This window comes from Benincasa hispida, chromosome 10 (assembly GCF_009727055.1).
Source record: "Benincasa hispida cultivar B227 chromosome 10, ASM972705v1, whole genome shotgun sequence".
In the NCBI taxonomy this organism is placed as follows: Eukaryota; Viridiplantae; Streptophyta; class Magnoliopsida; order Cucurbitales; family Cucurbitaceae; genus Benincasa; species Benincasa hispida.
The window spans coordinates 49,309,054-49,331,830 of NC_052358.1; positions in this window are offsets into that span (position 1 = coordinate 49,309,054).

The following is a 22,777-nucleotide window of genomic DNA, read 5'->3' on the forward strand; positions in this document are numbered from 1 at the left end:
CAAGTGCCCCTTCATTGAAATAGGACATTCTCAACCATTAGAAAAAAATAACTCCTTGTAACTATAACTAATAGTCATCAGTGTTCGGTACAGAATTTATTAACATTCTTAAAAATTTTGTGTAAGTGTAACCCCTCATTTTAGGTTCTAGAACCCCGTGCCAATGAGCCAACCTTAGGGAAAAGCCGATTGGAACAAGAGACTAAAGCAATCCTATCCATTTCTAGAGATCAAATAAAGCGTCATGCAATACTGCCATCCTTTAGGGGAACACCTATTATGCCTCGAGGTGATGCATGAAACTTTATCCAACCTAATAAGAGAGACCGAGAGATATGTTGTCACATGTCCCGCTCTCACTTACTATAAACACTCTCTCCATTTACCTTAGTATTGACCTACCCAAATGCCACCCATAGGAGGACACCCTTGGTGTCTCGAGGCTAAGAGTAGATCTCATGGTGTGAACTTTTAGGGAGAAACATGTAAAGGTTAAAGTGAAGTATCATATACCCCATTTTCTTCCCATTGAGTGTTCTACCTAGGGTTAATTAACTTAGAAAATCCGGCTACTAATTTTATCTAGGTGTTTGTTTAATTTGCTAAAAAACAACGGTTGTCTTTGATGATTAAACAACTTTGATTCAAGTCTTATTAAACTCTTTAACAGACTTTCATCAAATTTGCATGCATGTAACAAATCTATCTAATTCACCTTTCCAGCTAAGTTTCCAGGTAGGGGTGCGACGTTTCTATCGACTTAAGTATCCCAACCTAGCAAGAACTAGCCTTAGTCAAAAGGTCCCTCATAGATACATTTGTTACATATTTAATCCTTTATTAGGAATCAACTTAATCCTATTAAACCGATTTAAAAGATTAAACTTAGATTTCTAATCTCATTAGAAATGTGATCTTAGGTCTATCTCAATCAAATTTTAAAACAATTTTTAAAAAATGATTATAGCCTAAGGTTTGCATGCAACTCTTTATTATTGATTTTAATTCTATTCATTTATTATAACAATTATAAGTAAATGAAACAATTAAAACCAATCATTACATGAAAGACATACATAAGTTAATTATAACAATTATAATTTAACCTAAGTTAGTGTCATGCTTCATGCAATGTTCATTCATTACTAATATATAACATTTATATAACTAAGTAATGAACTATGCTATAACATACATTTTATACAACCATTCAACCTTATATTATAACATTTATAATATAAATGATGCATGATATGCTAGAATGCATGCATACATATACTATTACTCTTATATTATATGATGCATGAGCATGCTTTATGTAATTTAAATCATTCATACTAATATATTATAACATTTATAATATAAAATGATGCATGAAAATAAATGCATAACCTATGGTGGGTTTTAAAACTATATGACATATATTATGGTATATAAAATAAACATACATCACATGTATATTTAAACTAAAGTTTATGGATCAGGATAGACCATCTTTAAAACGAAAATTAAAAGGCTAAACTATTACAAAAATGAGTCCACTAGTTTAGAACAAGTGAACCGGGTCTTAAACCTCCCGCCTTGAACTACTCCACAAAGAACCCTTGCAGCTGATCGTGTACCAAACGCCTAATCGTCGAGCAGTAAGGCGTCGAGTATATACGATCGCGTAGCTTATGACTATGTGATGAGCATGAAAGTCTACACGGTCGTGTAGTAAACATCCATGTGTCGAGTATCATATACTATGCGATCGTGTAGCTAATGACTATGCGATGAGCATGATAGTCTACACGATCGTGTAGCACGCAAGGATGCGTCAAGTATCAAATACCCCACAATCGTCCAACAAGCGAGCACCTACGTGATCATGCAGCCAACGCAACACGATTGTGTAGCAAAACCTACACGATCACGTAGCATTAGCTATGCGATTGTTTAGCAAATGCTACACGATTGTGTAGTAAACTTTACATGATCGCATAACAAAATCTAAACGATCTTTTAGCTCTAGCTACATGATGCGGCAACCTCCATTTCGTCTTCTCCATCGAAACGCACTGCAACCCTTCTTCTGAAGCCTCACGAGCAACTAAAAAACTTAAACAAATATAGACTCGATTTCAATTTAATGCCTAAAAACGCAGGAGCCCTTACAAATTAACTTTGTAAATTAAACAGAAAGCCATACAAAGAGATTTCTATCCCGCAACATCCATCAACAAATTATCCACAACCATGCATCACATAAACATAATGCAAATAATAAAACCCACCAGTACTGTAAACAAATTCAATACAAAAATGGAATTTGAAATAAAAAACCAACAACTGGCTCTCATACCAATTGAAGGAACTCATTTTGAAGAGTTCCTTAAGCGAAAGCGGATCGTCCAAATTCCATTAATTATTAAAAAAATAAAATTACAGTAAACATACAATAGATATGCATTTACAATAAACTACAATATGCTTTGTACAAGAAATAAAGGGTTCAAGATACATTACCCTTGAAGAACCTTTCTTCACGTAAAACTCCATTGAAAAATCACGAGTCTCGAACAGAAACAGGGACACTACCACAAAGAGCCTTTGGTATTCTCGGGGTGAGAACCCAAGAGTGGTGGACTCTGACTATTTTGGTTAGGAGGGAAAGTTTAAGGTGAAGAAGGAAGAAGATTGAAAGAACACACAGAACATTTCGCAACTCTCAATCATTTGACAATAGCAACGTTCTATCCACTAAGATGGTTGGAGAGAAAAGAAGGAAGTTATCATTCAAATAATAATAAAATAATATAAATAAATATGATAATTAACTTATCATATTATATTTATATTAAATTATATGTTATATCAAATATAACATGTAACCTATAGTTTTAATATTGTATCATATACAATATAAACTATAATTTCTTTTCTCTATTTTATGGTATTTAATATAAACCATATTTATATTAAATTTAATAACTATAAATTACATTCATAGAAAAAATATTTGAATCTCATTCAAATATTTATTTCCACCCAGTAAACAATAATGTATCAAATACATTATGACAATTATATCATATATAACTAAAACTATTTAATTACATCATATATAATTAAATCTCTCTTATTAATTTAAACAATTCAAATTAACCCAAAATCTGAATCTCAACTAAATTCTTTTACGCTACCAAGGGGACCTTATGGATCTGTAGCTTGAAGTTCCAACAGTACATGAATAATTAATTAAACTCTTTAATTATATTATCCATCATCCATTAACTGTCGGGTACCCCACTAAAGATCGACAACTGCACTCTTGCCATTACAGATATATTTATGTGTCCATTGGATATAACCAATCAACAGTATGATGACCCTTCACAAATTGCTCGTAAGTATAGCTAGGCCAAATTACCATTTTGTCCCTATAGTTACATTTAACTTCTTTAGTACCACTGATCCCTCTAATGAACAATAGATCATAGTCCTACTATGACTAAACCTCTCTTGGGCCAGGAGAAGGTGTGGCGTCACTTTGTTCAACACTTGGAGTCAGCCCTTAAGGGAGCAATTTATCTACTTACCCCTACTTCAGGAAGGAGTGAATTACATCTTGTGTAGCAGTGTTCCCAATTCCCCAATCAGACGAATCCCCAAAATGGTAGGCTTGTTGAGTCGGAGATCTGGCCACTCTCACCTATATAAATCAAAGGACCACCCTCATAGGCAAGAGTTCAAAACTCACTCAAGATTCAGGTTATGTTACCTATGGTCATCCTGATGAAATGAAAGTCTCTATTATGAACGGTGTTATATAATGAAACTAAACATTTCGTGGTCCAATCTTATACAAACTCCTTTGTATAGAGTATTTTCGCTCGCATGCCTAATACATGAATGATCAGGATCAGATCATTTGTAGCACTTTATAACAATTATAACACCTACAAAGCGGGTCATACTCATAGTGTCACAAGGATAAAATACCCAGCCTTATCCATCTACTATAGACCATTTGGGTTATCACTTAAATATGATCCACCTGTATGTCTCCACATACATGTTTAAGTTACAAAGATAACCTTGGATGTTAGTTTATTGGTTTGTGGTTAATGCATCTAAAATATCACATATTTTATAGACAAAGTGAATAAAATATCATATATTTTATTAATCACATAAGAGTTTATTCATACAATGTTTACAAAATATAGGACCGTACGAGATTTAGGACATCAACCCCAATAAAACATTGCCCTTTTCACTTCTCCCACTTTTGCCAAACAACTTACTTTCTTTTCTTCTTTTTTTTTTTTTTTTTTTTCCAGTTTTCTTCCCCCACTTTTTTTCTCGTCGATTTTTTTTTTAATTTTTCACTCACCTCTTTTTTGTTTTTTTTTTTTCTTCAAACTCTTTTTTTTTTCTTTTTTCTCTAACTTCAACTGATCAGAAAATACATCTTTAGAACACAGAGGTACAAGAGTTGTTTTTCTCCCATCTTTTGTAAAGGAATACCTATTCAAGTATCCATCATACAAGACCTTTCTATCAAATTGTGAGGTCGACCAAGTAATATATCTCCAGCATGAATAGGTTGTCACAAAGAACCTCATTTTATACTGTCCCAAGGTAAAAGAAATTAAAGCCTGAGAAACTACCTTCAGTGTTCTACTATCATTGAGCCATTGAAGCTTATAAGGCTTACGATGGTGTTGAGTCAGAATTTGCAACTATTTGATCATAAATGTACTCATAACATTGGTGCAACTTCCATTGTCGATAACAAGACTACAAGGAGTCCCATTAACTAAGCACCTAGTGTAGAAAAGATTATCTCTTTGGTCTTCAACATCATTCTCCTTAACTTGAATGCTAAGAAGTCTCCTCATAACAAGTGTCAATCTACTCCCATCTTCTAGTTCCCCTTCACTCTCTTCACTCTCTTCTTTAATTAGCTCATCTTGGTCACTTTCTTCTTCATCGGTTACAACTTCTCCCTTTTTTTCTTTTTTTCTTTTTTTTTTTTTTTTATCATGATTCACTTGTTTGGACACTCATGGCTAACATGACCAATCCCTTGACATTTTCAACATTTGATATCTCTATTCTTTTCTTGAACCTCCTTGGACCCCTCCAATTTTTCCTTGCCCTTTGAACTCCTAGCCTTATCCTTCTTGTCAAACTCAAATTTTCCCCTAGGCTCAAAATCAACTTTCCCAATATTTGCATTCTTTTACCAAGTGTTAGTAGAAATAGAAGTAGATTTAGAAGAAGCACACCTTTTGTTGTGCAACTTCTCCCAAGCTAATTGCCCTTCAATTTTGACAGCAAGGTGTAAGAATTCTTTCATGTCAAAATAAGTTTGCCTATCCACTTGATTGGCCAACTCTCGGTTCATTCCTCCAACAAATCTAGCCATTGTATCCTTCTCATCTTCATCAATATTTGCTCTATTAATAAGGGTTTGCATTTCTTTATAATAATCATCCACACATTTGGATCCTTGCTGCAAAGAATAAAGCTTTTGTTTGAGTTCTCGAATGTTGTGCTTAGGAATGTACCTATTTCTCATTAGGGCCTTTAGCTCCTCCCAATTTTTAATTGGCTCTTCGTAATTCCTTCTCCATTCGAGTTCCAAGGATGTCCACCATACACTTGCATAATCAACATATTCAGTTACAACAAACTTTATTTTCCTTTCCTTTCCTTTCTAAAATTGTGGCAATAAAAACATGCTTGATTTTACTCTCATATTGCAAATACTCCTCTGGATCCATTGTCCCATGAAAGGTAGGAATTGTAAGCTTCACTCTCCTGATTCCTCTTTCCTCTCCTCTCTCATTTTAGTACTCCATTTCTACTTTTCTTGGTTGTAAAATGTTCCTTTCCCTTCTTCTTCCTCTTCCTCTACCTTGACCTAACACTTTTATTCCCCTTGGGTTTTGCCCAACTAAAAGAGTTTCATTATCATCGTCTTCTTCATTTTCAAATCCTTCATTGCAACCCATTTCCCCTTGTTGAGGATTCCTCAAAGCCCCCTCCATCCTAGCTACCCGATCCATCAAAGATTCAATTACTTGGGTCAATTGAGTTATAACACTAGCTTGTGCTTTTCTATACTGAACTTCACTAATCTTCACATGATCTCCCTCTCCTTGACTCATAGTAATATTCTAAAAGGACCTCACACACTCAACTCACTAATTTTCACTCGGGAACACTCATGTTTGCACACAAAAAGATAGACTATTTGGGAAAGTGGCTAAATTATGATATTGAGTAGGCTTATAGAAACAATTCTTCAAATTGAGAGCTATTCAATATAAGCAAGATAGCATAATTATGAAAATAACCACAAAAAGAACAAGAAAACAATGAAAAGAACAAACAAATTAAGGAAATCACAATGCAGTTTTCGGATAAAACTAAACACATAAATGGAATTAGAAATAAAAGGGTATTATGCAATGAATTTGACGAAATCCTTTTCTTAAAAATCTAGGATACAAGGCTAATCTAAAACTTTGTTGAAGGGCACAAAGTCAAATTCGACCATTTGCATTGAGAAAAAAATAGAAAGATAAGAAGGAAGTTTAAAAGTTTCAGATTTGAATAGTCTTCAACAATTAATGATAGGAAGCTGTAAAAACATTCAGATGAACATGCAATTGACCTAGGGAATGATATAAAATCGAAAATGTTAATGTTATAACTCAATTATGCCAAATTGGTTCAAATTTTCAAGATCAAATACACAATTTTCATGAATAATTGCAAGAATAAAATTCTGGGTTTTTTTTTCACTTTTTTTTATTTTTTGCTCTTTTTCTCTCTCTCTCTCTCTGTCTTTTTTTAAAGATCTAAATTTGATCAAGAAGATTGAAATAAGATAAAAGGATGAAGAAAAATTGATGAAGACAACAAAGAACTAAATGGACAAAAATGAAAATATGAATAAAAATGCAAAAACAACAAAGAAAGATAGAGTCCATTCTAGAGTAGGTCACAACGATGCAACCTAGGCTCTGATACTAAATGATAAGGCAACCCTAATCCTCAGCCCAAAGACCCAAGCTATTATATAGCAAGAACCTTTGAATCTAAGAAATTAACATCTCCCTATACGATTTAGTTCAGCCCTGAGAAAAGGCTAGAATTAGATTACCTCATGATCGAAGATTTAGAAGCAAGATTGGGAAAACTTGTTCTAGATTGAGAAAGTTTGTTCTAGATTGAGTCACTCCACAATCAACTTGATCAAGGTTAGATTGAATGGCTCACATGTATTCTATCACAAGAACTGCAAACGTCTAAGGGAAAAGTCTCAAATATGAGATCTCAAATTTCATTCATAAAAATTATAATCTAATTACAAATGGATGGGGAGAAGACTTTATATAGCCTTGTAAAGAGTCTAATACAATTAATGTAAAGTCACAAAAGTTAACATAAAACATTAAAAAGTTCTCCATCTCCTAACCATTATCTTCCATCCACCATCTTCCAACCACCATCTTTAATATAACATCATTAATGGTAGTCTCTATCCTTGACTAGTCATAGAAATAAAATTAAAGTTGAAATCACAACACAAAATGTTTGTGAACTTAATACAAAAATGCTACAAAGTGCTTGAACTCATGAAAACTTAATGTCTACTCCATGTTCTATTTCAACCGCGCAAACATTGACCTTCAATACTCCAAATGGTCCGTCGTCTATTGGATCAACATTTTCCACATAAAATAGAGGATGAACCGACCTTATCCAATCTTGTACTTTAAGAATAAATGATTTTTGAATCTTTGTTGCCTTGGATCTTGTAATTGGTTCAACTAGAACATGCGGAATACCTTGATTCTTATCAGTCTGAATCGAAGCGGACTTTTCGGAATACCTTGATTCTTATCAGCATGATGTAACTATTGATCTACTTCTTCACAGGTCATCAAGTAATGACTACATCCATGACTTTTTAAATGAGAACCCAAGGTGGATTCATGGACGTTGCCTTTGAAGATCATATAGGAAGTGGATTCCATACAGATGAAAGAATCCAACAACTGTTGAATGACATGGGCATTGATGGTTATTTTCGTCATAATACATCAAACTCGGCCGATCATAGTGAATGTGCTTCATTATGGGATTACAATGAAGTTGTACGGAAGTTGACGTTGGCCAAAGATCAGGTTGCGAGGTTGGTGATAACTTGTAGAAATACAAGTTATTTATATTGCTTTATTTAGATATTTCGGCTAAAAGAGAGGAAAGTTGTGTCAATTGTATAGAAATTGGCTGAGAAATACAATAATTAAAAATTATCGCAAATACACCCACTAAGACCATCAAGATGGTAGAAAAGGATATTTCAAGTCTGTTTTGCAGTAAACCAAGTCACCGTATGCGCTCATGGCTCAAGAGAGAAAGATTAACGCATCTACGTCGCATTGCGCCCATCGGTCAGGAATGAATAGATGATCAACGCAATGAAGGCGCAATGCGACAGTCGATCCAGAGCTGAACTTCAACCACATGCGGTAATAAAAACAACACTGCATGTAGGCACACGATCGAAAGATGCAAATGAGCAACGAAAAGGCGAAGGATTGTGACACGTGTACAACTAACCGTTGTACATATTTGATGGACTGATTGCATAACAAAAGGAATATTTATTCCACCATTTTCGGACTTTCTATAACAATAAAGTGGGGACCATAAGTCAGAGAGTCAAAGCCTTCAGCCTATAAATACCTTTAAAGAATTCACTGAAAAATATACTTGATATGGGGATAATTGATACGAGGCTATTGAGAAAGAGCTGATCTGAGTGCTGATCGGAGGAAATCTGGGAAGAGAAGAGACAAGGTCGAGAGGTGAGTCTCAGTGCAATTCTGCCAAATCCCCGTCGAGAAGCTCTGTACTTAGATCCCTTCTACTTGTTGAGCAAGCCTGAGAGGGAAGCTCATTCTTCCATCCACTCCATCAATGCCGGCAAGCGATTCTCCATTCCAGATCTATGCCAAGACATTAGTGCTTATTTGTATTTGTTTCTAACTCTCATTCATCAATTGTATTTCATCTTCTTAATCTCTTCATTCACAACCATGTATCAGACGCTAAATAGTATTATTGAATGTCTCGATCATTTCCATTTACACTTCTCTATCTATATCCGTTCCTCCATAAATCATTTTCTCCATGATGTTTTCTTAATCTCTTGGTGATTAATATGAATTAAACAAGTAACTTAATCTGTGCTAAAGAAATAAAGATGTTTAACTAAAGCATGGTAGACGGCATCTTCACCTGTGAGAGCAGAAATGAAGATGACATTCTGATCTGTCGAGAGAAGGTTAGAAGAATGCGTTAACTAAAGCAAGAAGTACTTCCAGAGATGGAAGCAACCTTGCGTTCATTATGTTTGTCCCTGTTTCACCACAGAAATGTGGAAACGCGGCCGATCACTGAGAGGTGTACGCCAAGGGAAAAGCAGAACCGTACTTATGCCTTTAACGTAATTAAGGAACTTGCAATGTTTGTACTAATTATCTTTTCTCTTTCTATTCCACACATAAGACTTACCACCGCATAACACGATCTTTGTATAATCTTCACAGTCAGTCTCACCCTCAGTATCTTGTATCATGAAACCTATATCTAGCTTAGGTTTATTTTATCGCATATTACTTTTATCACAATTTACTTTATTACCGTATTTTTATCGCTTATCTTTACTTTATTGCACAATCTACTTTATCAGATGTACAAACAACACCATTATTAATTTGAAAAAATCCCGGTCGCATATATCACAAATATAACACAATAACCTAAAACAATCCCTGTGTTCGACCTCGGATCACATCGAGAAACTTGCGGTGAAATTATACTTGGTTTCAACGTAAGGAAACTTGTGACAATGCACAACATACTACAAGAAAATTCATTAATAATGCGTATTTAGAAGTAGTATCGCATATCATCACATAAAATCTATGTCTTCAAGTTTATGGCATGGACTCGTAGCCTAGAATCAATTTTTGCGTGTCAAGTTTATGGCGCCATTGCCGGGGATTGGTTAACGGTTTATTGTTTGAGTATGTTTGTATTATTTTGCAGGACAGATCTCTTTGTACTGGCTGTTCAATGCAGAGAGCAGTCTGACGGCTTATGAGCTCTAGTATCGAACTAGAATTTGTAGCTGACCCAGAGATTGAGTGTACCTTTCGCGCATGGGCACGCCAAAATCGAGCAAGCGAAAGAGAGCAGCTGATATGGCAGATAATAACGACAATACGGTACCCGTAGAAAATCAAGGGGCAGTACGGCCAGCGCAGAACCCAGTCTTCCTTGCTGCTAACCGTAACATTCCCATGAGAAACTACGCGATGCCCAACCTGTACGATTTTTCGCCTGGGATTTCGAGACCTACAGTAGAGAAGAACGAAAGATTCGAAATAAAACTGGTCATGCTCCAAATGATCCAAAACGCGGGGCAATTTGGGGGTCTTCAAGGTGAAGATCCACATGCCCACTTGACCAGTTTTGTCGAAATGTGCGGCAACTTCTTGCTACTTGGCGTTACCCCTAAGGTATTAGAATTTATTTGTTCCCATACACCTTGAGGGATGAAGCCAAGAGGTGGGCTCACTCACTGGAGCCGAACGAGATTACATCATGGGATCAGCTGGTAGAGCAATTCATGAAGAAGTTCTTCCCACCGGCCGTCAACGCAAGGCGATGAAAGGATGTGCTGAACTTTGAGCAAATGGACAATGAGACCTTGAGCACCACCTGGGTGCAATTCGAAAGATTGGTGAAAAATTGCCCGCATATTGGGATACTCGATTGCGTCCTTGATGGAGACATTTTACAATTGGCCTGAATAGATCGACGCAGGTTGTGGCTGACGCTCCGCGGCAAGAGGTTTTATGGACAAGACGTATATAGAGGCCAAAGGTCATCCTTGACTACATATCAGAAACATGGATGATTGGATTGATGATGGTTATGGAGGCAGAGGCTCTGAAAGAAGAAGGAATGACACTGCCATTTGTCCCTACGAAGACAATGACGACACTGGCCACACAAATGGCCGCAGTGACCTCAATCCTCCAATCGATGGCAATCAATCAAAGAGTCATCCCCCAACAATTAGTGCAACCGCTGCACCAGCTCAAGTGGCCTTAAAAGTTACGTTAATTGTGGAGGGCTCATGTAATGGAAATGTGCCCATCGAATATCCAGTAATATGCAACCATCCAAAACAACCCCATTCAGCAACACCTTACAATCCGGTTAGAAGGAATCAATCCTAACATTTCGTGTGGGGAGGGAATCCTAACCAAAGGGGGCCAAGCAACCATCAAAGTGGCAGTCGAGGGAATCCTCCTTTTCACCATAACTCGAATCAGGGGCAATCAAGGCAATCGCATAATCAACAACCCTCATCTTCGAACACCTCTGAAAGCTCATTGGAGGCCCTGCTAAAACAGTATATGGACAAAAATGACGCAGTGATGCAGGCATAGGCATCTTCAATTCGAAATTTAGAGATCCAAGTGGGCCAGCTGGCATCTGAGTTGAGAAACAGAACATCTGATACGTTGCCCAGCAACTTTGAATCCCCAGGATCTAATGGAAAGGAGCAATGTCCCTAGGACATTGGGCAGGCAAGCTGGATCGCCTGTAGAGTTGTGGATTGCGCTCATTCAAAGAAACGCACCTTCCAGTCCATATCTCACATCTATGTTTAAATGCTTTCTTTAATTCTTGTCTTTATGAATTTCTGAATTCTGTCATTTATTGCTTCGATTAATTTGTTTCATGACTTTATGAATGTATTCTTCATTTACTCTTTTGCATTTATTTCTGTGTTTTCTTTAATTCCTTTAACTTTCCTATATTTAATGCATTATTCTTTAATTAGTGAATGATTGAGTAATGAGAAGAAAATTTATTACCGCAAGGCATAGCAACTTACGTTGATGAAAAAAAAAAGAAAAAAAAAATTATATAATAAATCAAAACAAATTCAATATGCATGGCGATAATGGACACATACTAAACCAGCAAATGTGCTTTGCGATCATCCAACTCAAATGCGTTGAGCTGAAGGGTGTGTTACGCGCGCGTTTGTCCTTTGCCCATCCTTAGCAAAATGCACTATGTTGAGGTAGTGTTGAGCTGGTAGTAATACTGTGTGCCCGATCCTCCAAAAATGTGTTTAGTTAAGGGGTGTGTTGCGGGGATGCATGCGTTGTTGCTTGTCCTCTGCAAAGATGCACTTGCGTGGGTGAACACATTGCGTTAATCTTTTCCTTACGTCCATTCGAATAAAATATTAAAGATAATTCTTTTTGCAAAATTGAAAAGTCTAATCGTTTCATATTCCAACGAAATGATGAAGTCTGCAGACGAAAGGACATTTTTCTGAAATTCCATAAATGAGGGAAGTTCGAATGATGGGCCTCTTGAGTGTCTCGAGGCCTGCCGCCGCGAAAATCGTGTTGGGCCCACTAAGGCCCAACCTATAAATAGGAAATTCCCCCGTCTGTGAACACTTTACGTCTTTTTGCAATCTGAAAACCCTAGCGCCATTGCATCCAGAGCTTTTTTCTTCCCCGAAATCCTAGTGACCTTTCCAATTCCTTTCACCTTATCATCCATGGCCGACCAAGCTTCCAAACCTTCTACTTCACCCTCATCTCCTTCCACTGACCAAATCTCCATTCGAGAGGCAACATTCTTTGCTGCCAGTCGCCATCTTGCTGCTCAACCCCACATTGTCCTCAGAATCGCCGATAGACTCTGAAGAAACCCTTTAGCCATCAGGCCTCCTCAGTTTAAGAGGAGGCAAAGCACTGAAAGCACCCCACTCCCAACTCCAGCCGTCTCAACTAAGAGTGAAAAGAAGAGACGAGATGACAATGAGGTCTTTGGAAATATTCTGAGTAACTTGGAGGAAGGAAGAGGTTTGCCCGAGGCAGGGGTTGTAAATAGACCACTGTCTGTGGAAGAGGTGACAGTGGTGGTGATTGAGGAAGTGGCGGTTGTAGAGGAAGCGACAGTGATGGAGGAAGTGGTGGAAGAGGAGACAAGAAGAAGCACTCTGGCTTTAGAGACTTCTGAGGAAACTATGTAAGTAGAATCCTATGACGGACCCATCAGAGTCGCGTTAGAAGAAGTCGCGATAGAGAAGCAACAAGAGAAGAAAAAGGAGAAGAAGGAAAAGAAGGCTGGAGAAGGTGAGCCATCCCATCATCGCAAAGAGAAGAAGAATAAAGAAAAGAAGGAGGATGAAGAAGATGAGGAGGCCAAGCTAAGAAGGAAGAAAGAGAAGAAAGAAAAGAAAGAGCGTAGGCGTGAGGAAAGGCGCCTGAAGAAGGAAGAAGAAAAGAAGAAGAGGGCTGCAAGCCCAGAGATGGATGGAGAATCAACCGCTGTAAGGGAGGAGAGGGGGGAAACAACGCAATTAATGGAGCTGACGCAACCTGAAACAATGCAATCAGTTGCGTTCGGAGAAGGTGAAGAAGGAGAAGCTACCCCTCTGATGCGGCGTCGCAAAAAGAATGCACCGCAAGGGTCTATCATTGACCCTTTAATTTTGATCAACACATTAGAAGAAAAGGAAAGGAGAAGAAAGGAAGAGGAAGAGAGACAAGAGAAAATGGAGCAGGCGAAACTCATCACTGCAAAGGGTGATAGAAGAAGAAGACTGCATGACGAGGAAGTTTGCCGCAATAACGAGATCTCGAGGCTTGAAGAAATAAGGTGGATTGAAGAGGAACAACGCCTTTTGTTGGTCTCTGAGCAGTTTATGAGGAGTTTGAAAGAGAAGTGAGAGAAGGGGAAGAAAAAGAAAAGAAAAAGAAGGCAGAAGAAGAAAAGAGAATGAGAGAAGAGAAGGAGAGGAAGCGCGAAGCCAACAGACAACGTTTAATTAAGAAGAAGGGAAAAGAACTTGCCGAGTGAGAGACGGAGAAACAATGCAAAGAACGGGAAAGAAAACAAAGGCAACATCCCGCCTTGCTTGGCCAAAGGAAAGGGCCAAAGTGGTCGTAGGAAAGTAGTAATTCCGCGTTGGCAAAGCGCGTCCATCCAGAAAGAAAGAAAAATGACGATTGTGATGGAATGGGATTTTACCCTCCCAACGCCACTACCAGACCTCATCACGAGCTGATTGTGAAGCATGTTGGACACATTATCCAGTGCCAGCCATTGTTGTTCCAAAGTATGCAGTGGATTCAACCATTAGACGGCTGCATGGCACCAAGAACATGGTGACCATTAAAAGGGTAAGTTGGTGCCTTTCAGCGCAAGGACATCAATTTGAACTTATACAAATGAAGGATAAACCGGATGCACCGGGCAACAAAGTCATTGATGATCCCACGGAAGAATAGTTGGAAGATGCTACGAGTATTAACACAACCCGGTATCAAATGGTCGTTTTTTAAAGGCATCAAGGCCTTTGCGCGTCCAAGAACTCTGCTTCCGGAGGCAAGGCTTTGGTTTATTTGTGTTTAAAAAGCGGCTGATCCCCATACCTCCTGACAAACAATTTCAAGGGATGTTATGGTTCACGAATACTGTGATTGCGCCATGGCATTCACAATCGATGTAGGGGTCGGTTGACGCAAGTCAAATTCGAGCTTTGTGGGGCACATTAAATAGGACAATACTTCTTTCCAGGGAACTATCTCAAGTTTGTGCCTGTCAATGGTGTAAACATTGAGGAAAGCCCATGCAAGAAGTCCACGGCCTCATCAATTGTCAAAATCCTGAGGTTGCTCCTCAAAGACTCCTCACATTGCCCAGAGTTACCTTTAAAGAGGCCCGCAATCGATCTCAATGCGCCGCAAGAATCTAGGCCAAAGAGACAACGCATAGATGATAAGGGAAAAGAAAAGGTCCAGGAATTACCATCGCAAGAAATAGAACCTTTAGACCTTTTACCCTTAGTAATCCGCCCTCCAAGCCCTCCTGCACAACTTTCTTCTTCCTCCCTTCCTGAGCACTTTACCAACCTTCTTCTTGCCCCAAATTCTCCAACCGCATATACAGCAGCCCCATCCTCACCTTCAGTATCATCACCGCAATCTTCCATTCCATCGCCGCATATTTATGACCCACACGATTTGGGTGAAGGCACCTCTGCCCAACCCCAAAACATTGTTGGCGAGACATCGCAGGCACAACCTTCCATCCCCTCCTTAGCTGCTGAGTTAGCAGAAATGCGGTCTCTCTTCTCCCAATAACAACAACTCTTCGCTCAACAACAAGCCTTCTTCAACCAGAGGTTTGATGTGGTAATGGAGCAAATCGACGATATACAGCGTAGTGCTGCCACGTCAAGGGAAGCGTTGATCAATATTCAGCGCAACATTTATAAGGTCCATCGGCACCAAAGATAGATTGCGGAGAGTAACCATGAGTACTTTAATTTTCTCACCGCATATCTTCATGGTCCCATGGTGCCTCCACATCTCAGGCAACACTTGAATTTTGAAGAAGCTCCTTTAGTACCACCTCAGAATCCTCCTCCAGACCCTCATGCTCCTCAACAATAATCTTTACATTTTTTTTTATGCGGCCATTTTATATTTTTATTCAATTCATTATTTTTCTAAATTAATGATATTCTTTGATTCTTTATATAGGCAACAATTTTTGTATTGCGTTAATTTTTAATTATTTGAATACTTTGTTAATATTCAATACAATTGAGTAAATATTCTCTTTTGCCTGTGCCTCTTTCTTTATCATCCTTTGTCAATATTTTCGATGTTCTTGATCTTTACTTTTGCGTTATTCATTGCGCTGCCATGATGTATAATATGTTTATATTTAGAAACATTTCCCATACTTTGTAAATTCTGACTAACACTTAATTAATTCGTAGCTTAGCAGTACTTTACCTTTTATCTTTTAGAGTTCTGCTCAAACCTTCTTTTTGAAATTTTTTCTAAGTGTTTGTCTATTCTGTCCAAACAATGAAATGAGAACTTTGCGCATCTCTAAATTTGGGGGTGGAAAAGGTTTGAGTAGATGAGATCAAGAATATGCGGTCATTAAGAAAATGCGTTCATTTCCATTTAAAAAAAAAAGAAATATTTTCAATAAATTTTCATACAGAACTCCAATGTCAGCGCAAGGGAAAACTTCAAAAACATTCCTAACCTGATAAGAGTTAGTTGTGAAAAGAACCTGCTCGTAGTTGGATGTTCGCATGACACCTATGGGAGCAAGCCAAAACGAAGGTAGGTTTCCAAGAACAACGCAATACGAAAAGAGAAAAATGCAAAAGAAAAAAAATAAATGCAAGAGACAACTCCTCTGAAATTCATGAGTTAAAGTTGAAATTGGCACATAACCATAGTTGGATGTTCGCATGACACCCGTGGAAACAAGCCAAAACGAAGAGTGTAACCATGACCAACAGTCTCTAATATATGACGCAAAATTTGACCATCGCATATGGACGCATCAAGTTGTTTTGACAAAGAAGAGGTAAACATTCTATTTTTAAAACTAGAAAAGCATTTTTGAGCAGAAATTTGTAGGATAGAAGAATAAATTAGGGCTTTGATATGAATTAGAAAGGATAGAAGGAAATTGCGTTGTTAAGTAATATGCCTAAGTGGAACATTCGGAGCAACCAATCGACGTAAAATTTAGGATAGGAACTAAGTATTTTTGCCTTAGTAGAAGATATGCTCGAGGACAAGCATATATATAAATTTGGGGGTGTGATAACTTGTAGAAATACAAGTTATTTATACTGCTTTATTTAGATATTTCGGCCAAAAGAGAGGAAAGTTGCGTCAATTGTATAAAAATTGGCTGAAAAATACAATAATTACAAATTATCACAAATACACCCACTAAGACCATCAAGATGGTAGAAAAGGATATTTCAAATCTGTTTTGCAGGAAACCAAGTCACCGTATGCGCTCATGACTCAAAGAGAGAAAGATTAACGCATCTACGTCGCATTGCGCCCATCAGTCAGGAATGAATAGACGATCAACACAATGACGGTGCAATGCGACAATCGATCCAGAGCTGAACTTCAACCGCATGCCGTAATAAAAACAATACCGCATGCGAGCACACGATCGAAAGATGCAAATAAGCAACGCAAACGCGGAGGATTGTGACACGTGTACAACTAACCGTTGTGCATATTCGACGGACTGATTGCATAACAAAAGGAATATTTATTCCACCATTTTCGGACTTTCCATAACAATAAAGTGGGGACCACAAGTCAGAGAGTCAAAGCCTTTAGCCTATAAATACCTTTAAAGAATTCACTAAAAAATATACTAGATACGGGGATAATTGATACGAGGCTATTGAGAAAGAGCTAATCTGAGTGCTGATCGGAGAAAATCTGGGAAGAGAAGAGACAAGGCCGAGAGGTGAGTCTCAGTGCAATTCTGCCAAATCCCCGTCGAGAAGCTCTGTACTTAGATCCCTTCTACTTGTTGAGCAAGCCTGAGAGGGAAGCTCATCCTTCCATTCACTCCATCAACGCCGGCAAACGATTTTCCATTCCATATCTGTGCCAAGACATTGGTGCTTATTTGTATTTGTTTCTAACTCTCATTCATCAATTGTATTTCATCTTCTTAATCTCTTCATTCATAACCATGTATCAAACGCTAAACAGTATTATTGAATGTCTCGATCATTTCCATTTATACCTATCTATATCCGTTCCTCCATAAATTATTTTCTCCATGATGTTTTCTTAATCCCTTGGTGATTAATATGAATTAAACAAGTAACTTAATCTGTGCTAAAGAAATAAAGATGTTTAGCTAAAGCATGCTAGACGGCATCTTCACCTGTGAGAGCAGAAGTGAAGATGCCATTTTGATCTGTCGAGAGAAGGTTAGAAGAATGCGTTAACTAAAGCAAGAAGTACTTCCAGAGATGGAAGAAACCTTGCGTTCATTACGTTTGTCCCTGTTTTACCACATAAATGTGGGAACGCGATCAATCACCGAGAGGTGTACGTCAAGGGAAAAGCGGAACCGTACTTATGCCTTTAACGCAATTAAGGAACTTGTGATGTTTGTACTAATTATCTTTTCTCTTTCTGTTCCACACATAAGACTTGCCACCGCATAACACGATCTTTGTGTAATCTTCACAGTCAGTCTCACCCTCAGTATCTTGTATCATGAAACCTGTATCTTGTATCATCATAGCTTAGGTTTATTTATCGCATATTACTTTTATCGTAATTTACTTTATTACCGCATTTTTGTCGCTTATCTTTACTTTATTGCACAATCTACTTTATCGCATGTACAAACAATACCTTTATTAATTGGAAAAACCCCCGGTCACGTATATCACAAATATAACACAATAACATAAAATAATCTTTGTGTTCGACCTCGGATCACACCGAGAAACTTACGGTGAAATTATACTTGGTTTCAACGCAAGGAAACTTGTGACAACGCACAGCATACTACAAGAACATTCATTAATGATACATATTAGAAGTAGTATCGCATATCACCGCATAAAATCTATGTCTTCAAGTTTATGGCATGGACTCGTAGCCTGGAATCAATTTTTGCGTGTCAGTTGGACACTGAGTTAGGTGCGGTGAAGCTTGATTTGGCAAATGCAATATCATTGATTCGGGAAATCCATCAGGTAAAATGTGGTTTGTAACTTTAAGTATCCATATGTTCACGGTTGACAATACTTGTTATGTTTTATTAACACAATGTCATTGCAGAGACAATTTGATGTACAATTTAATTTGTGCAAATCTACCGACATTGGTGTTGTGAACATAAGTGATGTTCCTGAAAGTAAGTCTATCCATGAGGATGAATGCTAGCCGCTTGATGACACAGTTTATAAGGTAGATGGTGACATCGTGAAGGAGGTGACAGAGATGTTGAACACTAGTGCAGAACCTACTGCTGAAGGACGTGCGGAAGTATCAATTGCCTATAGTCGAGATGAGATTATGACTTTAACACCAAATATCGAACCTTCCGATCATATTGATGACATGATTGATAAGGTATATGGTGACATCGTGAAGGAGGTCACGAAGACGTTGAACACTAGTGAAGAACCTACTGCTCATGAGAATTCTGTTGTCAACAAGAGTTTGACGGTGGTAGCGTCGTCGGATTAATGTGCCTCGTTGACGACAAACATGTACATATGTATGTTAGTTCAATTGGCATGTGAGGTGGACAGTTCTGAAAAGGTTGACAAAGTACTTACAATGTACGATGTCATTGCCAGTACACAACCAATGTCTCCTATCACTGACATTACACAACGCAAGAGGAAGCTAGTGAAGAAAAAATGTAAGAAAGTGGACCACTTCTTTGAATCTAGACATCTAAACGTTTACGATCCAACTTTCCCAGTCCTGAACGTCCTTGCAGATTCATATGGGAAGTGGCTTAGGGCGAAGAAAAACTTTCTTATAGGTATTGGTTTTTTTTTAATCTAAATAGTTTTATTGATGAATTGTTATGACATACACAATTGAAACAATTTCTTGTAAAACATCAATCAGCTATTGATGTTTGTTAGGCGCAAGTTATGTTCACGTCCGGATCTTTGCAAATATAAATTCACTATAGTTGATACAACTTTCATGGTATGTATAGTAAGTTGAAGTCCGCATCACATATTGTGTTTATTATCCATAAAGTGTAGTATATAATTCTGTACCATAGAAATTTTTTATGTCACCAGAAGGTTTCAGTAAAGTAGCTGCGTCTCGAGACGTTTCGAGGATGGAGGAATGGTGGGGCGGCAAAGATCATTCGTTCATTGATCACGTTCTTAGTAAGGTCGATGGTTATGGACCAGTGTGGAAAGACGTAGATTACGTGTACGTGCCAATTAATATTTGTAAGCATCGGGTATTGTCACTTTTTGACATCCAGAGGGGTCAGATTTCCATTTTTGATTCAATGCCTCGATATATTGATGATGTTTAGCTAGAAAGCGTTACAAACAATTTGTCTGAATGTTTACCGTTGCTCGTTGCGGTTTGTAGATTGTACAATGATCGCTCTATGAAGCAAAAAGGGCAGTGGGTTGTTTCTAGGGTGATTAATGCCAATCGCCAAACCATGGGACTTGATTGCGGCTACTACTGTGAGAAGTTCATGGAATTCGACATAACCGGAATAAGCCTAAAAATCATTAACATTAACGAATATGCCATTCTTCAAACTTCAGTATGTATTTCAGTTATGGGCAAAGAATTTTGTATGGTCATATGTACACCAAACAAATGGTCAATATATCTTGTAATATATATATTTCATCCCCGGTTCTATGTTATTTCATCAAATACAATAGTTTATTTGAACAAAAAAAAAAAAGTAAATAGAGTAATGATAATCTTCTGGAAACCAAAATATTTCATTCAGTCGGGATATTTAGTTTACAAATACAAAAAAAAACAAAAAAAAACAAAAAAAAAGGACCAAAAAGACATTACATAACAATACTGAAAGAAAAAAGCCAAAACACAATATTTAATTTCAATAAAATATGTTTTCTTTGAACTCATAAATGGAGTCGGTCGGAGTCAGTCGAAGTTCAAGGAAGGGTCGTTGGAGTCATCATTGGTCGGAGTTGGAGTTAGTGTGGAGTCAGGTACCACAGCCTGTGGGTCATATTCAAAGTAAGAAGAATCGGCGAGAGGATGACAATGCATGGGATTCTAACCTTCCTCTTCTGCCTAAGAGAAGTACCAACAATTATAGACGGATTATACATGCAGTTAACCGATGTTTCTGGTCCCGAACCATCCTTCGGGACATCACCATCTATCTCCTCCATTTCAGTGCTTGAGGTCATTGATGGGTTATAGTCAGGGTCTGAGTCTGAAGAAGTTTTCTTGGATTCTAAACCAGATGGGGTCATCTCTATACCAGATGAGTCGGAGGAAGTTTCATCTTCATAGCATCAGCCGACTTTTTCCTCACCTCGATCTCACAGTCTACGTCAAATGAATCTGACTCAATTTCGATCCAACCCATCTACTTGCTTGGGTCTTTGTCAGAGGAGTTGCTGGTGATCGGAAGATCTTTCTAGTGTTTAGATGTTGGGCACTGACACTCATAGAAATCCTCATCTTTGGGATTGGGCTTGCCATTGAACGGATCACTGTCACGACTCATTTTCGTAGTTGCTAAGTCTGATGGGTTGCATGGCATGGTGACGTTTCGATTAACATAGGGAAAGTAATAAAGGACACTTGATCTTCCCATTAAAGGATAAAGATCCTCCCATTCAATGAGATCTATCGCGAAATGATTAGTTTTCTGGTACTCAATTAACTTTCAATCGACTCTTGGGAACCCAAGACTCGAAATAACTCTAGGAGAAAAAAAAATTAAATGTCATCGCGATCACATGCATTATCGTGACGGCATTGTGATGACCTAATCATACATTCGCGGGAGAATATTCCCGCTTATGGCATCGTGATCTCATTATTGAGCGCGAATAAATTACCGCAATAGATTAAAAACTGAAAATCTACTTACGTGAAAATTGCATTCATGATCAACTGTTGCTTTAAACATGATCAACAACTGCAATTAATTCCATTCCATCAAACGTCCATACTCTTATAGGCGTTAAATTGACATGGATGACTAATACCAACTATTTCCAATCAATTTAATGCCCAAGCAATTCAGATTACATTCAAAACCTTTTCAAGATACGAACAACCAATAACACATTGAATCAGAAGGTTCTATTATAAGCTCAATAAAATTTTCAAATTTTATGGAATGGTGCCATCAACAAATTTTATAAATGCAATGTATTATAATTTCTTTTTCCTTTGTGTAAAATGAATTAACCGTTTTCAATGTAAAATCACAAGAGAGGCTTATACATTCGGTTTGGCAGTAAGCGGAACGTCAATGAGACCATCTACATTGGGGGAATGGTGAAGGGTATCCTCATTCCGATAAACTTAACATACAATGAGCTTGTAGTTTGAATATACACGGGTCAAACATAGACCCAAATATCTATGACCTTAATATCGCCTTGAAGGAAAACTTCACTCAACCGTCACCACTGATGTATATAAAAGGATGACGATGACGTGGAGTTCATATTAGTGCATGAGCACCTAACGAATTTACAACTATGTATTACAATGAAACTTAAAGAATACCACAATAATTACACCGGTGATGATGACACGGATGAAAATGATGACACTGATGACTTTGCATACACATACGAGGAAAGATATAACCTATAAATGGAAGAAACGATCCAATTGAGTGACGAAGACCGAAATAATTCATGGAATGCTCACATTTAACATACATAAAACATTATGCACCATTATTCGTGTGGTACACACAATTGAGAATCAACATACGACTATACTGTTGGGTTTTATGTCCTAAAACTCGTGGTTTGTAAACAATAAAACTTATTCTGAAAATTCAATAAGTTGTTATTGAATATATGTGTTTCTTATTAGAAATCCAATAAACCTGAAAGACCCATGACTATTACATGAGTATTTGAACTTAATGTAGAGACATAAAAGTGGATCAAATTCGAGTAAATAGTCAAAATGATCTATAGTATATGAATGAGGTTGGGTGCCTTATTCTGGTAACACTTTCGGATACGGCCTACTCTGTAGTTGTTACAAAGAGTTGTAAAGTACTACAAACGATGTGATCCTAATTCGTACGTGTTATGACATGAGGAGTGGGGGCA